This window comes from Pantherophis guttatus, chromosome 2 (genome assembly GCF_059756535.1).
Source record: "Pantherophis guttatus breed Tessera chromosome 2, ASM5975653v1, whole genome shotgun sequence".
Taxonomy (NCBI): Eukaryota; Metazoa; Chordata; class Lepidosauria; order Squamata; family Colubridae; genus Pantherophis; species Pantherophis guttatus.
Genome location: NC_142064.1, coordinates 247,385,090 through 247,398,731, shown reverse-complemented (window position 1 = coordinate 247,398,731; position 13,642 = coordinate 247,385,090). Strand labels below are relative to the sequence as shown.

Here is a 13,642-nt window from a genome sequence, read left to right as displayed (position 1 = left end):
ATACATATACACAAAAAACCGAATGTTAAAAAAAATGCAGTACATAAAATGGCAACCGAACATGATAACTAAACAACTGAAATCACTAGGACCCAAATGCCTGGAGAAAAAGCTACGTCTGATGGGCTCAAGGTTGACACAGCCTTCCATCCTTCCGAGGTCGGTAGTTGGGGGCAATATGCTGACATTATAAACTGCTTAGAGAGTGCTGTAAAGCACTATGGGGTGGTATATAAGTCTGCTATTACTATTCCTGTACTGCAGCGGTCCCCAACTTTCTGGTACCAGGGACCAATTTTGGGGGGAAAATTGTCTTCCATGGATGGATGTGCAGATGAAATTTTGCTTGCTTGCTGCAGGCAGCCTGGTCCCTAACAGGCCATGGACTGGTAACTGGTCCATGGCCTGGAGGTGGGAATCACTGTTGTATTGTATATGGAGGAAACAGAACCAGAATTCTAAACTGTGACTGTTGTTAATGACATGTCATCCAGTCCTTCACAACCTCCAGTCTTTGGGACAGACTCTTGACAGCTTCAATTCGATGGCTGGAATGTACAACTGGATATTATTAGTATATTAATGGTGTTTCATCCTGTATTGGTGGTTGATCTCATCCAGCAGCTTCATATAGATGTGGCAAAAGAAGAGGGGAAACCTTGAGGCTTCCTGAAAAACAGAGGCCTAAGACTTTTAACCCTGACTGGAACTAACCCAGAAGAAGGAGGAAAACAATGCCCCCATTTCCAGCCCATGAGCCACTGCCAGGCCAAATAGATTCCATGGTTGATGGTATCAAAAGTCACCAAGGAGAGGCAGGATGGACATATCACTGCCAAAGATTATCAACAAGCACAACCAAAGTTATCTCAGTACTGTAGTATACCCCAGTCTGAATCCTGACTGAAAGGGGTCCAAATACTCTGCTTCCTCCAAGGCCACCTTTCAGAGCTGGCGGCAGTACCCGCTGTCTCAAAGAGGTATTTACAACCACACAAATCCACTGACATTTCCCCTCCCTCGGAATCTTAACTATCATGCAGGAGGGACCCAATTCTACAAATAGAACTATACAAAAGCTCTAATGTTTTCCACTTCTTCAGCATTGATGTGCTTCAACTCATCCTACATAACACATAAGACTTCTCCCTCAATCACCTCCTTCAGAACAGAGGATGACACCTCCGTAGGACTCGCCCAGCTGGACTCCAACTCAGAGCAAGTCTGAATGATTTTATCCATTGCAAACTGAAAATAGTCCTCACAGCTACCATAAAGAGGCTCTACCAATCTCTCTTCAACTAGCAGGGGCTAGATCACCCTGAACAGGGCCAGTGGCTGGTACCCGGAGGATGCAGTAAATGCAGTGAAATAGGACTTTTTAATTTGCAAGCTACAAGCAAATTACTTGTTACTTGGGGCTAAAAGAACTCTAGACATTAATATGGCTTTTCTTCCAAATAATTCATTTAAAAATACATAAACTTAAATCTTACGCTTTAGTCTTGAAAAAAAAAAAACAAAAAAAAAAACACCAACCTCTACATTAAAATTTTATAGCAAAACCTTTTCCTGAAATTTAATCAAAGCTAGTGATTTCTGAAGTAAATTTAAGCAGTTTGCAGCCTTGGTATTAATAGGATTAAAATAGAATATTTTTCTGTGCATTTGGTATATTAATCATGCTATAGAAATAAATAAGGAAGTATATATTCTCCATCATGATATAGATTATAAATACCCCTCTTTATTGCTGGAAGCACAGATACTCCCAGTTAGCATGATGGCATGGCTGAGAGATTTGAGATTACATGGCAGATGAAGACTATATGGTAGCAAAATGCTATGGAAAATTCTAAGTAATTGCTGCAATATAGTGGCCTTCTAGATTTTTGCCACCCATATATGGTATGCATAATTATTGTGATATATAATACAAGCATAACATTTATTGTTCCTATTATTCCATTTCTCCAGTAACTACAAATTTTCACTGAGAAAATAAAGTCATCTATTTTTTCTTATCTGATAATTTATAGAAAATATTTTAAAACATTACAAATAATAAAACTTGCTTTTAAATTCACACTTTTTATAAAGACCGAGAATCTGTGATAAGCACAATTTAACTCACATTAAGAGGGTAATACTGAAATTACACCAATTACCTCTGCTTCTTCTAACTTTTAAAGCTTAAGACTGAATAATGCTTTTTAAAATTAAGCATAAATATATTAGGTGCAAATATATTAACACTATAATTTTCTTAGTGTAGATCTTTTTACTAAGCTACATGTCAACTTAGTATATGTATAATTATAAGGATATCAAATGCAATATAGCCAACTTTGAACTCTTAAAATCCACAAATTCTAGTATTTTTAACTGCAGTTATGCAGAAAGTCTTACTGTTCAGTTTCATTGTTAACACTATATATTTACATCCAATAAAGCAATGACAACTTTATGTCACAGCAATAGTACAGTAGAAATGAAGTTGACAATTTTATAACACATCAATATGTCATAATGCAGGAAAGATAATATGCGGTGTATAAACTAGGTTTTAATATGGCAATTCCACTGCTTTTTAATGTAAAATAGCTGCCTAAAGACATCAGTGCACAATGGGGAGTAGGGAAAGAATAATTTCTGCAGTTATTTTAGCTAGGGTTGGTATCTTAAGTAACGTAGAAGAAACTTGACTGAAGTAAACACAACTTTTTCTTGGGGAAAAAATGTATTATAAAAGTTTGACAAGATAAAAGTCATTGAACTTTGATGTTGGCTTTGCCTATTTGATTGTAGTTGGTTTGGTTTAGACACAGCATAATATATGAATCCAGTGTAATCGTATATGCTATTACTTGTACATGCCCCTATATTTTACGAGGCATCCTCTCATATAACTATACATACATATCTACCTATTTGCTCACCAGGGAATAATCCAAGAGAACAAAATAGGATTTGTATAATAGCACTTATATGATGAGTTCAGGGCCGGATTTAGATGAAAAGAGGCCCTAGGCTATTCCACTTATGAGGCCCTTTCACCTATAGTGAAAGTATAATTTTAATTTTGCTAACAATTTGAATGTAGGCCCCTCTTGATTTTGAGGCCCCCTCTTGATCTTGAGGCCCTAGGCTGAAGCCTAGTTAGCCTATAGGAAAATCCGGCCCTGGATGAGTTTAACTGTGGAAAGATCCACTGTATGCGAATTAGAGTTGTGCACATTTTGAAATGATTGAGAATAAATGTTCATGCAAGGCCAGTACTTCCCTGCTCTTTAAGAGGCCTAACTTCATCTTGAACCTGAGAAAAAGTTATTGCTACTTCTAAATTTATATTCAGTTTAATCAGTGAAAGCCTTGTGAACGAAGCCTGAAAAAAGCCTTGAAAGCTTTGTGCACGAAACCTTGTGCACGAAGCTTGCTTAAATGAATAGTAAAGAGTTGCTATACTTTGAGACCAGAAGCATTTCTTCTCAATAAATACCAATGTATTTTTATGCACATCCACAACTAAGCAGGTGTTTGAATAAATAAGTTATACATTATACCATAAATTGGAATTGCTCTATACTGTACATTCTAAGCTTTACTTAGGGTAATTAGTACTGCTGCGCTTTTAAAAATTTAATTAGCTTGATCAACAAATATTGGTAGGTAACTGTTTGTCTCTCCCTCTGTCTTTATAAAAACTTCAATGTTGATTTATTTAATTGCTACTATGTCAGAGAGAGTCAAAATTTTAGGGTTTTTCTTTCTTGCTGGTCAATAAGAAACATTGCTGGAAGCTAAACCTTACTGAACTCAATTAAATCCAATTAATTTCAAGATAAAATGTGCAAGATCAGGTGACTTCACTGTCATGCACATTTTGCTTCAAGAAAGCCTTAATTCCAGTAAAAAAGGCACTGGGTCATTTTGGAAGGTTACAAAGCATTCAGTAATAGTTCTTCAATTTCAATAAAGATGCTGAGCAGCCCATACTTCTGCATAATCTACACTGACTTTCCTCCCTGACAGTGTGTGAATAATCTATGTTGCTCTTCCTGGAAGGGTGAAAGTTGTCCTAAAATGAAGAAGATAAAGATCAGTCTTGTACACCTAACAGTTTTACTTCCCCTCCTCCCTCCAAATGGCTTGTGCGATAAAATGCAATTACTCTTTACACATAAAACATAGAAGTCAGCAACTAGGAATAAGATCCCTTTTTTAAAAAAAAAAAAAAATTCTTATGTCATATTTGCAAGACTGTAACGTAGCACAGGTAGTCCTTGACGTAGGATTACAACCAAAATTTCTCTTGCTAAGTGAGAGTTGTGAAGTGAATTTTGCCCCATTTTAGGACCTTTATTGCCACTGTTTTTAAGTGAATCATTGCAGTTGTTAAGTTAGTAGCACTTTGTATTACCTGTGTTGTGAATCTGGCTTCCCCATTGACTTAGCTTGTTAGAACGTTGCAAAAGGTGATCACATGAACTCAGGATACTGCAATTGTCATAAATATAAGTCAGTTGCTAAGCTGAATTTTTATCACATGACCATGACATGCTGCAACAGTCGTTAAGTATGAAAAATAGTTCTAAAGCACTTTTTTTTAGTGCTGCTGTAACTTTGAACAGTCACTGAATGGTTGGAAGTTGAGGAGTACTTGTACTTAGTTCTGATCATTAAAGAGAAGAGGTAACTGGACTTTCTGGTTTTTCTCTGAAGACTTTTCACTTCTCATCCAAGAAGCTTCTTCAGCTCCCCACCATCAAGTCAGAGCTGAAGAAGCTTCTTGGATGAGAAGCGAAACGTCTTTTTAAAAAATCCAAAGACGAAGTTGCCTCTTGAAAAAGCACCTTTGGGACTTCTAGCTCACTGTTTAGCAAATCTGGCAAGAATTGTGTAGTTCAACTCCCAGAACTCCCCAGCCACCTTGCTTCCCCAGCTTGCTGGCTGAGGAATTATGAGAGCTGAAGTCCACAAGTTTTAAAGTTGCCAAGTTTGAGAAACATTGCAGTCTAGCAGTGTTTATGATTGCAGGTTTTCATTGGTTGGTGGTTCTGACCATTTCTCCAAAATATTAATTTCGAATTATAAATTAGGTGTGTGTGTGGGGGGGGGGGGGGGGTTGGTGGTGGATATTACCAATCCTTTTTTTTACCAGAGGTGAGTGGGTGGGTGGGTAGACAGACAGACAGGCAGGCAGGCAGATAGGTTAGGTTAGGTTAGGTTAGGTTAGGTTAGGTTAGGTTAGGTTAGGTTAGGTTAGGTTAGGTTAGGTTAGGATAGATAGATAGATAGATAGATAGATAGATAGATAGATAGATAGATAAGGTTAGGTTAGGTTAGGTTAGGTTAGGTTAGGTTAGGTTAGGTTAGGTTAGGATAGGATAGGATAGGATAGGATAGGATAGGATAGGATAGGATAGGATAGATAGATAGATAGATAGATAGATAGATAGATAGATAGATAGATAGACAGATAAGGTTAGGTTAGGTTAGGTTAGGTTAGGTTAGGTTAGGTTAGGTTAGGTTAGGTTAGGTTAGGATAGGATAGGATAGGATAGGATAGGATAGGATAGGATAGGATAGGATAGGATAGGATAGGATAGGATTGGATGGATGGATGGATGGATAGATAGATAGATAGATAGATAAAAAACCAGCAACTTTAGTTAGTTTGGCTGAGAAGTTGGCACTCCAGAATGATTTCTAAAATCAGTTCGCAAGGGAGGTGGGGGTTTTCCCCCCTTTTATTTCATTAAGGCCTACTAGTCTTTTTAACTATTGTACTAAATTCGGCTTGATCGGTTGCAAAGTAGGCCATTTCGTCTCGTTCTGGATGATATGGGGCTGTTAAAAAGCCACAAACCAAGGCGTTAAAAACCCAAACAGGCTCATTTCAATTCTAACGCACCTGTCGTTTTCTAGCGTGGCGTTTTATTTCTTAAGGGCCTCTCCCAGCTTTTACACTTAACGGTGTACACTTCCTTTCGGTGCAAAATAAGGCTACTGCGTATTTGATCTTAAAAAGACTTTCCATCGCCGCCCCACCGCCTCAAGCTGGGCCGGCCCCGTCCCTCCATCTTAGGCGGCTGCGCCCCGGGGGAAGCGCCCCGGCTGGGTTGTAAGCTGCACCTGCAGCGAGAAAAAAACCCCAAGGCACTTTCTTGCGCCAAGAAGACCGAAGAAACAGCAACTTTTTCGAGCTTTACATCCTTTTCATCCACCACGTCACGGTTATCCCTAACGATAAAAAAAAAAAGCCACTGCTTTTCCACTGCATCGACCCCTTCCTATTTGACTGGGTTTAAGGCGGCTGCCGGGCAGTTAAGCGTGCCCAAAGTTGCGCCCTGGAGGAGAGACAAGAGAGCGACCCAGAGGGCCTTACCTGCGCGGCGGCGAGGGAAGAAGCCATGAAAGAGGCCAAGGCCGCGGGGGAGAAACTTGAGCTTCTTTACCCAGCCTAGCTGGCCTCAAGGCCTCCCCGCAGGTAGGACGGCGGACCAGAGTCCGGCGGAGACGTGCGCGCCCATCCGCCCGCGCTCCCCAAAGATACCCACGGGCGCTGCACCCCGCGGGTCAAGATGGCGGGAAAGAGGCCCTTGAAGCAGCGAGGGAAGGAATCCGCAGCGACCCAATTCCCGCACCGAGAACTGCTATGGCTGCGCTCCCTTCTGCGGCCCGAGCGCCGCCAAGTCCCGCCACGAGACGCGCGAGAAGCCGGCGGAGCCGCTTGCCTTGTGTTTGGGCTGCCATGGTGACACTGCCCTGCAAGCGGCGAGGGAGAAAACTGCGTCTCTGCTTCGGAGCCGGGGCTCTTGAGCATCTCTGAGTGCGGGGAAAGGCCCGCAGTACAGTTTGTTAAGAGTTGCAGGCCAAGGAGAGGGCACCCGGTTGGGGAAGGTTGCTCTTTGCCCTCCACCAGATAGGTAGGATAGGGTAGATGGATGAATGGGATGGGATGGATTGGATAGGTAGGTAGGTAGGTACTAAATAGGATAGAGAGGGAGATAGGTATATAGGGTAGATAGATGATAGATAGGATAGGTAAATAGGATAGGGTAGATAGATGGGATAGGGTAGGTAGGTACGTAAATAGATAAGGTAGATAGGATAGGTTAGGTAGGTAGATAGAATAGGTAGATAGGGTAGGTAGGTAGGTAGATAAGGTGGATAGGATAGGTTAGGTAGGTAGGCAGGCAGGTAGGTAGATAGGTAAATAGGACAGACAGACAGACAGACAGACAGACAGACAGACAGACAGACAGACAGATAGATAGATAGATAGATAAGGTAGGTAGATAGGATAGGGTAGGTAGGTAGATAGATAAGGTAGATAGGATAGATAGGTAGATAGATAGGTAGATAAGGTAGATAAGTAAGATAGATAGGATAGCAGTGGTGAAATCCAATTTTTTTTACTACCGGTTCTGTGAGCATGGCTTGGTGGGCGTGTAAGGGAAGGATACTGCAAAATCTCCGTTCCCACCCCACTCCAGAGGAAGGATATTGCAAAATCTCCATTCCCTCCTCACTCCTGGGGGAAGGATGCATTGTAAGCTGCCTTGAGTCTTCGGAGAAAGGCGGCATACAAGTTGAACAAACAAACAAACAAACAAATAAATAAATAAATAAATAAATAAATAATATTACAAAATCTCCATTCCCACCCCACTCTGGGGCCAGCCAGAGGTGGCATTTGACGGTTTTCTGAACTACTCAAAATTTCTGCTATTGATTCTCCAGAACCTGTCAGAACCTGCTGGATCTCACCCCTATAGGATAGGATAGGATAGGTAAGGTAGATATGTTAGATAGGTAGTAGGTAGATAAGATTGATAAAATAAAATAGATTGATAAAATAGATTACATAGATTAGATAGATACTCTCTACTTGATTTATTACCACAGTTGAGCCCAAAATTTCTGTTGTTAAGCGAAACATTTGTTAAGTGATTTATAATTATAATTGGATTTTACCACATCTTTAAGTAAATTCTAAAGAACCTTGGGAATAAAGTCACCCAACTTCTTTGGATAAATATATTATGAAGAAAATTCACTAAGTATGTATTCTTCTACTAGGCTATCATTGGCTAAGAATTTATATCATACAGGCAGTCCCTGTGTTAAGAATGAGTTCCCTTCATATGTATGTCTTTAAAACAAATTTGTATGTAGCCCTCAACTTACAAGCACAATTGAGCCCAAAATTTCTGTTGCTAAGCAAGACAGTTGCCCCATTTTACAACCTTTCTTGCCATAGTTGTTAAGTAGATCACTGCACTTGTTAAATTAGTACCATGGTTGTTAAGTGAATCTGGCTTTCCCATTGACTTTGCTTGTGAGAAGGTCGCAAAAACTGATCACATGACCCTGAGACACTGCAACCATCATAAATATAAGTCAGTTGCCAAGCATCCCAATTTTGATCACATGACCATGGGGTGCTGCAACAATTGTAAGTGTGAAAATAGTCATGTCACTTTTTTCCAATGCCATTGTAACTTTGGTCATTAAATGAACTGTTGTAAATTGAGGACTACCTGTATATAGAATCTCCCCAGCTTCCTGGCAGGTAGCAGAGTTGCTGTTATGGGGATGGAGCGGAGAGGAGACAGCTTTGAGCTTCTGTGCAAAAAGCAGGATAAAAATCTCATAATACTGTAAGCATCCTGATGGATCTTGTCTTAAAAGGTCCCAGGCATCACTGAGCCACAACTTGGTTTGGTCTAGAAAAAAGGGAAGACAGATTGGAGTTGGTAGCATTGAGATGGGAGAGTGCAAAAAACAAAACAAAACCCAGCATTATGGATTTGGTTGTGAGGTAGAAAACTTTGGAATAAAGGCAGAGTCACATTTCAGAATAAGATGGGTGGCATATAAATTTAATAAATAAATGAATAAAGGGTAAGCAACTTGTGAGCTCTTGCCAAGCAAAGTTGAGACCTCCAAGTATAAATTAAACCTCTATACACAGGTATAGGTAAATCTGTATTTTTTCTTCTCCTTCATGTTTACGGAAGCCATAGTTTAAGGTGTTGTATTTATCCCACAAATTGATGTGTATCTATTTATTGTACCAATATTGCTCTAAACGTTATTCTGTATTTCTGGTGTGAGAAGGGAAAACAAAAATGGCTTTTTCCTGTTAATACATCGAATACTTTTACATTTTATTTTCATTTTATCTATGATTGATGGGCTAAGAAGACCTCATTCCCATGTTATCCATATCCTTAGGCTTGTTTTTTTGCACAGTTTTTAAATTTTAATGTGCATAGCTTTAAAATTCTAATTGCTTTTCTATTTATCTTTTTATGTTCTGCAAGCCATCCAGAGTTCCCCTATCAGGGATGGCATATAAATTTAATAAATAAATTATATGTTTGTTGTGGCAATATAACTGTGAAGGGAATGTGGTCTTTGCCTCTTCAGATTAAGGTTGGGATGGACTTAACAGAACAAATGCTGGATAGAAATTGTGATGTCTGGTTTGAACACCCATGTCATTCTGAAGTGATTCTACCTTTATTCCAAAGATACACAGAATATGATATTTTAAGAAAAAGAGAAGCTGTTTAAAAAGGATTTTAAAAATCCAAATAGAAATGAGCAATAATATTTTTTTAGAAAAAGGGAAGTTACTAAAATGTTTTTCCTATAATGCTTTTCTTTTGCCTTTTTTGAATTTTATTTTTTATAGTTTCTAGTTCAAATTTCACTTTAGTGTACAGTTTATGTGTATTCTTTTTTGTTTTTGCTTTTTTGTTTATTTAATAAAAATAAATGAAAAAGGGAAAGAAGAAAATATTATGAATCATAATTCCTGAAGTCCCTTTCCGCTGGCCATGTTTGCTGGGACAGGTGGGAGTTAGATTTTAAAATAAATCCCTATTTGCTCAAGTAATAATCTTTTCATATATCCTGCTCAGCTAAAATTCTGCCTGTGTTTGGCTCAGTAAACATGATTGTGGTTTATATTCCCAAGGCTGCCTGTCATAAAAAAATTTTTACTTTATTTGAAGAAACGTATTTTTAATTATGCTGATGCCTCATAATTAATGTGAATTTACTAGAATTTCTTGAGTTCACATGCAAAAAGGAACCCTGTTTTCCAAATTTCTCAGCATGAGTGGCAAAAGGAATGTACCCAAAATTCACTATGTCTAGTGCATCTAATTTTGAATTATAGGTTCAAGTTCTGGTCAAATTAACCAGGGTTGTTACTTAAGAGAGAATATGTAATTTCTGGCATGTGTTGGGTTCTGATTTTGAGAGCTAAAAAGGAGAAACAAGGCCATATCAAATGCCCATCCCAAACATTTTCAAAACATTAAGACGGTGGCCACAATGATTTTTTTACTAATTTATAATCACAAGAATAATTGTGAAAATGCTTACAAACACCATCATTCTTTAAGGCTGAAAATACTAGAGTTTGCCAATGTTTTCCCCTCCAGAGGATCCCAGCAATTCTGCCTTTCTGGAGGAAAGTGAACATAAGTGTTCTGAAAGGCTCAGATGCTGGCATTCACTAGTATTTTACCAGAAATGAGATCCATTTTGTAACATGCAAGAGAATTTCTCTTCTCTGCATGGAGGGGAGGGGAAATCTCTTGGTGTGCAGGGGGAACGGACCTCAAATCCAATGCCTTGTCCGCTTGCAATCTTTCCTGCCGACTTCCCCATTGACTTTTTGGGGAAGCCAATAGAGAAAATTGCAAATGGCGACCGCATGATTACAGGGCACTTGGTGATCAGTTATAAATGTGAATGGGTGGTCAAGTGCTCAAAATGTGGTCATGTGACCAGAGGGGCATCTGGCATGATATTTGACAACAGCCCAGAAGTGCTTTACAAAGCACCTGTTCTGAAACTGTTGTGACTGCAAATGGTCATTAAATGACTGGTAATAAACCAAGGACTATCTATACATGAATAAATGAAGTACATTCATCATTTTCTTATTTTCTCATATTGAAGGGAATGGATAAAACTCAACTTCTTATATCTGAGTAAATGCAATGTAAAGTTCCTTCAAACTGTCTTTGAACTGATATGGAATTATCAACAATTGAGAAGTTGAGAATATTGATAATAGACCGAAAACCTTCACAAAATATCAATATCAACCCACCCTCTGGAACGAGCTACCCCCAGGGATACGACTGATCCTAGACCTCCGTACTTTCTGTCGGGCTCTGAAGACTTTTCTATTTCAGCAAGCCGGCCTGGTTTAAAAAATTTTAATTGATTAATTTTATGGGTAAGGGGTTTTAAATTGTGGAAGCCAAATTGATTTAATTATTTTTAAATTATTTTAATTTTCATATTGTATGTATTTTAATCTTGGCTGTTCACCACCCTGAGTCCTTCGGGAGAAGGGCGGTATAAAAATTTAATAAATGAAATGAAATGAAACGAAATGTATTATAATTAGACTACTATTTAAAAAGAAAAAAATTCTTGAAAAATAAGATGTATAAATAATAAACTATATAGATCAGAGGCATATGCTCTTGTTCCAGGTTTAAATTGATACAATGATAATAATATTTCATAGTTTTAAATATTCTGTTCCATTCCAGACGCTGAATTTGATTACCTCAAACTATAATATGGTTATATATTCTTAACTACAGGGCCAGCTGTTACAATTGTGAAATTCGTGCGTTCATAGGAACAATTCTGATCTGTCAAAATAGGACTCTAATCATGCCTGTTGTCAAAAATGATCTGACAGAGATAAGCAATATCAAACTTGCTTTTGTTCAGAATTTCAAATGAGCTTGGATTTGGCATTTTCCGTTAGATATTTTTTTCCCCAAATAGAAATAAGTTTTTAGTTTAACCTCTCTATCAGTGATGTGCAAATGTTATGTGGTTGCTTCAAAAACGTTTTTGAAGAAAACAAGAAAAGGTCACAGGGAAAAAAAATTAGAAAACACATTTTCATTAAAGGAAATCTTTCCAAGTAATGACTAGATTTCCTGCTGCCAAAGTTACATTTCATATCGGTGCATTGTATAGTTTACAAGATAAGAATAGCTCAGCTAGATCAGACAAGGCCTATCTCGTACAGCATCCTATTTCTCACAATGCCAAATAAATATCAGCAGAAAGCCCATAAGCTAGGCTCGCTTTTCTTCCAATTCCTGTGATATAATCTATATACCACTAAAACTCTCATTGTGTTTATCTGTTTGTTTGCTTGTACCCTCAAGTTAGCCCAAAAAGTGAATTACACTGCAATAATTTTTGAATCAAGGTACATAAAATCTGTTAACTTAAAGAATGTGTAAAAAAAAAATCTGAGCTGGAGTATTATATGAGATGAAGATCTTATATAATACTCCATATAATATAATAATGAGATTATATGAGTATTATATGAGATGGAGGGGACATGCATAAGCGCATCAGTGTGTCTACCATCCCTGTCCTACTGTCCCCATTTATTTGTATTCATTTCCTTCGTTCATGTCCATGTTCATATTCATACCTGCTACCTTGTACATGTTTGACAAATAATAAATAAATATATAAATATTCCTATGGAACTGAAATTTCCATGATGTTCAACAGATTAACAGAGTTGGAAGGGACCTTGCAGGTCATTTAGTCCAACCCCCTGCCTAAGCAGGAGACCCTACATCTGTCTCTACCTAGGATCGAACTCACAACCTCCTGATTGTGAGTCAAGAGCTCCATCTCTAGGCCACAGAAGCTGAGTTCTGTTTAAAAAGGTGTGGTTGGTTCAGCATGCCCGCAGTCATGTGATCATAATTTCCGATACTCCCTGCCAAGCTTCTTACAAGCCAAGTCAGTGGAGAAACCGGCAGGAAGTCGGACGTTTCTTCCATTCCCACTGCATTTTTGCCCGCCTGTGGTCTTTTTGTTTATCTGTTTACCTGTTTAGATAAGATCTATTATTAAAGTCCATTTGCCACTACAATTATTTTTCTATTTCACAGGACCATCCAGCATTGGGGTAAAAAAAAAAAAAAGGTCACCCTAAAATTTAATGTTCATTCTGGTCACATTAGATCCTGCTACCTTCTCTCAAAGGGGAGCCCAACAGTCACAGGATTGTTTAGTTTTTTTCCCCCCTAAAGTAACCATAAGTACTTGGGCAGCAAACAAATAAACAAACAAAACAAAAGTCCCCTCAAAAGTTCAGCATTCTTTATGTTTGGGGGAAAAAAGAAAACATTTAAAATTACTTGGTAAGTTATACATTAAGGCAGCTTGCAGCTTCAGTTACATTCATATTTACAAAGGAGCTGAGTCTACTGAATACACAATAGTTTAGGCTATAATCCATTACTTGCTCGCCTGGAGATAAACTCCACTGAAAACAATGAATTTAGTAATAAATTAGAGTAGAAGCCACCCCAGTGTTTGACCTCCCTGGGAGGAAAGAGCTAAACTAGAGCTGAAAATAATACAGGTCCTTAATTCTTACCTTAGAAAAACAAGCAAATTTCCTTCTATTAGTGCCGAGGAAGTTTATGAAAAAGTCTCTTTATGTCATGTTTCTCAATATTGGCAACCTTAAGGTGTGTGGACTGTTGAATCTGCAGGAGGGTTACTAAGTGTTGCTCGATTGCCATTGCTGTGTAAAGGTTTAGCTCTGTTA

The 13,642-nt window shown here is 38.4% G+C and overlaps 1 protein-coding gene across 3 annotated transcripts in view; it reads right to left on the bottom strand.

Annotated features, from left to right (window-relative positions):
* The window catches only part of CFAP20DC (CFAP20 domain containing), a 156,700-nt gene extending 149,864 nt beyond the window's left edge, over positions 1-6,836 (bottom strand). For 2 of the 3 annotated variants that reach the window (XM_034408787.3, XM_087887997.1), the window contains exon 1: positions 6,389-6,836. The gene's annotated coding sequence lies outside the window, so the exon portion shown is untranslated. The remainder of the gene's footprint in view (positions 1-6,388) is intronic. The other variant, XM_034408789.2, reaches the window with a different exon arrangement.
* Between the last annotated feature and the right edge of the window lie 6,806 nt (positions 6,837-13,642).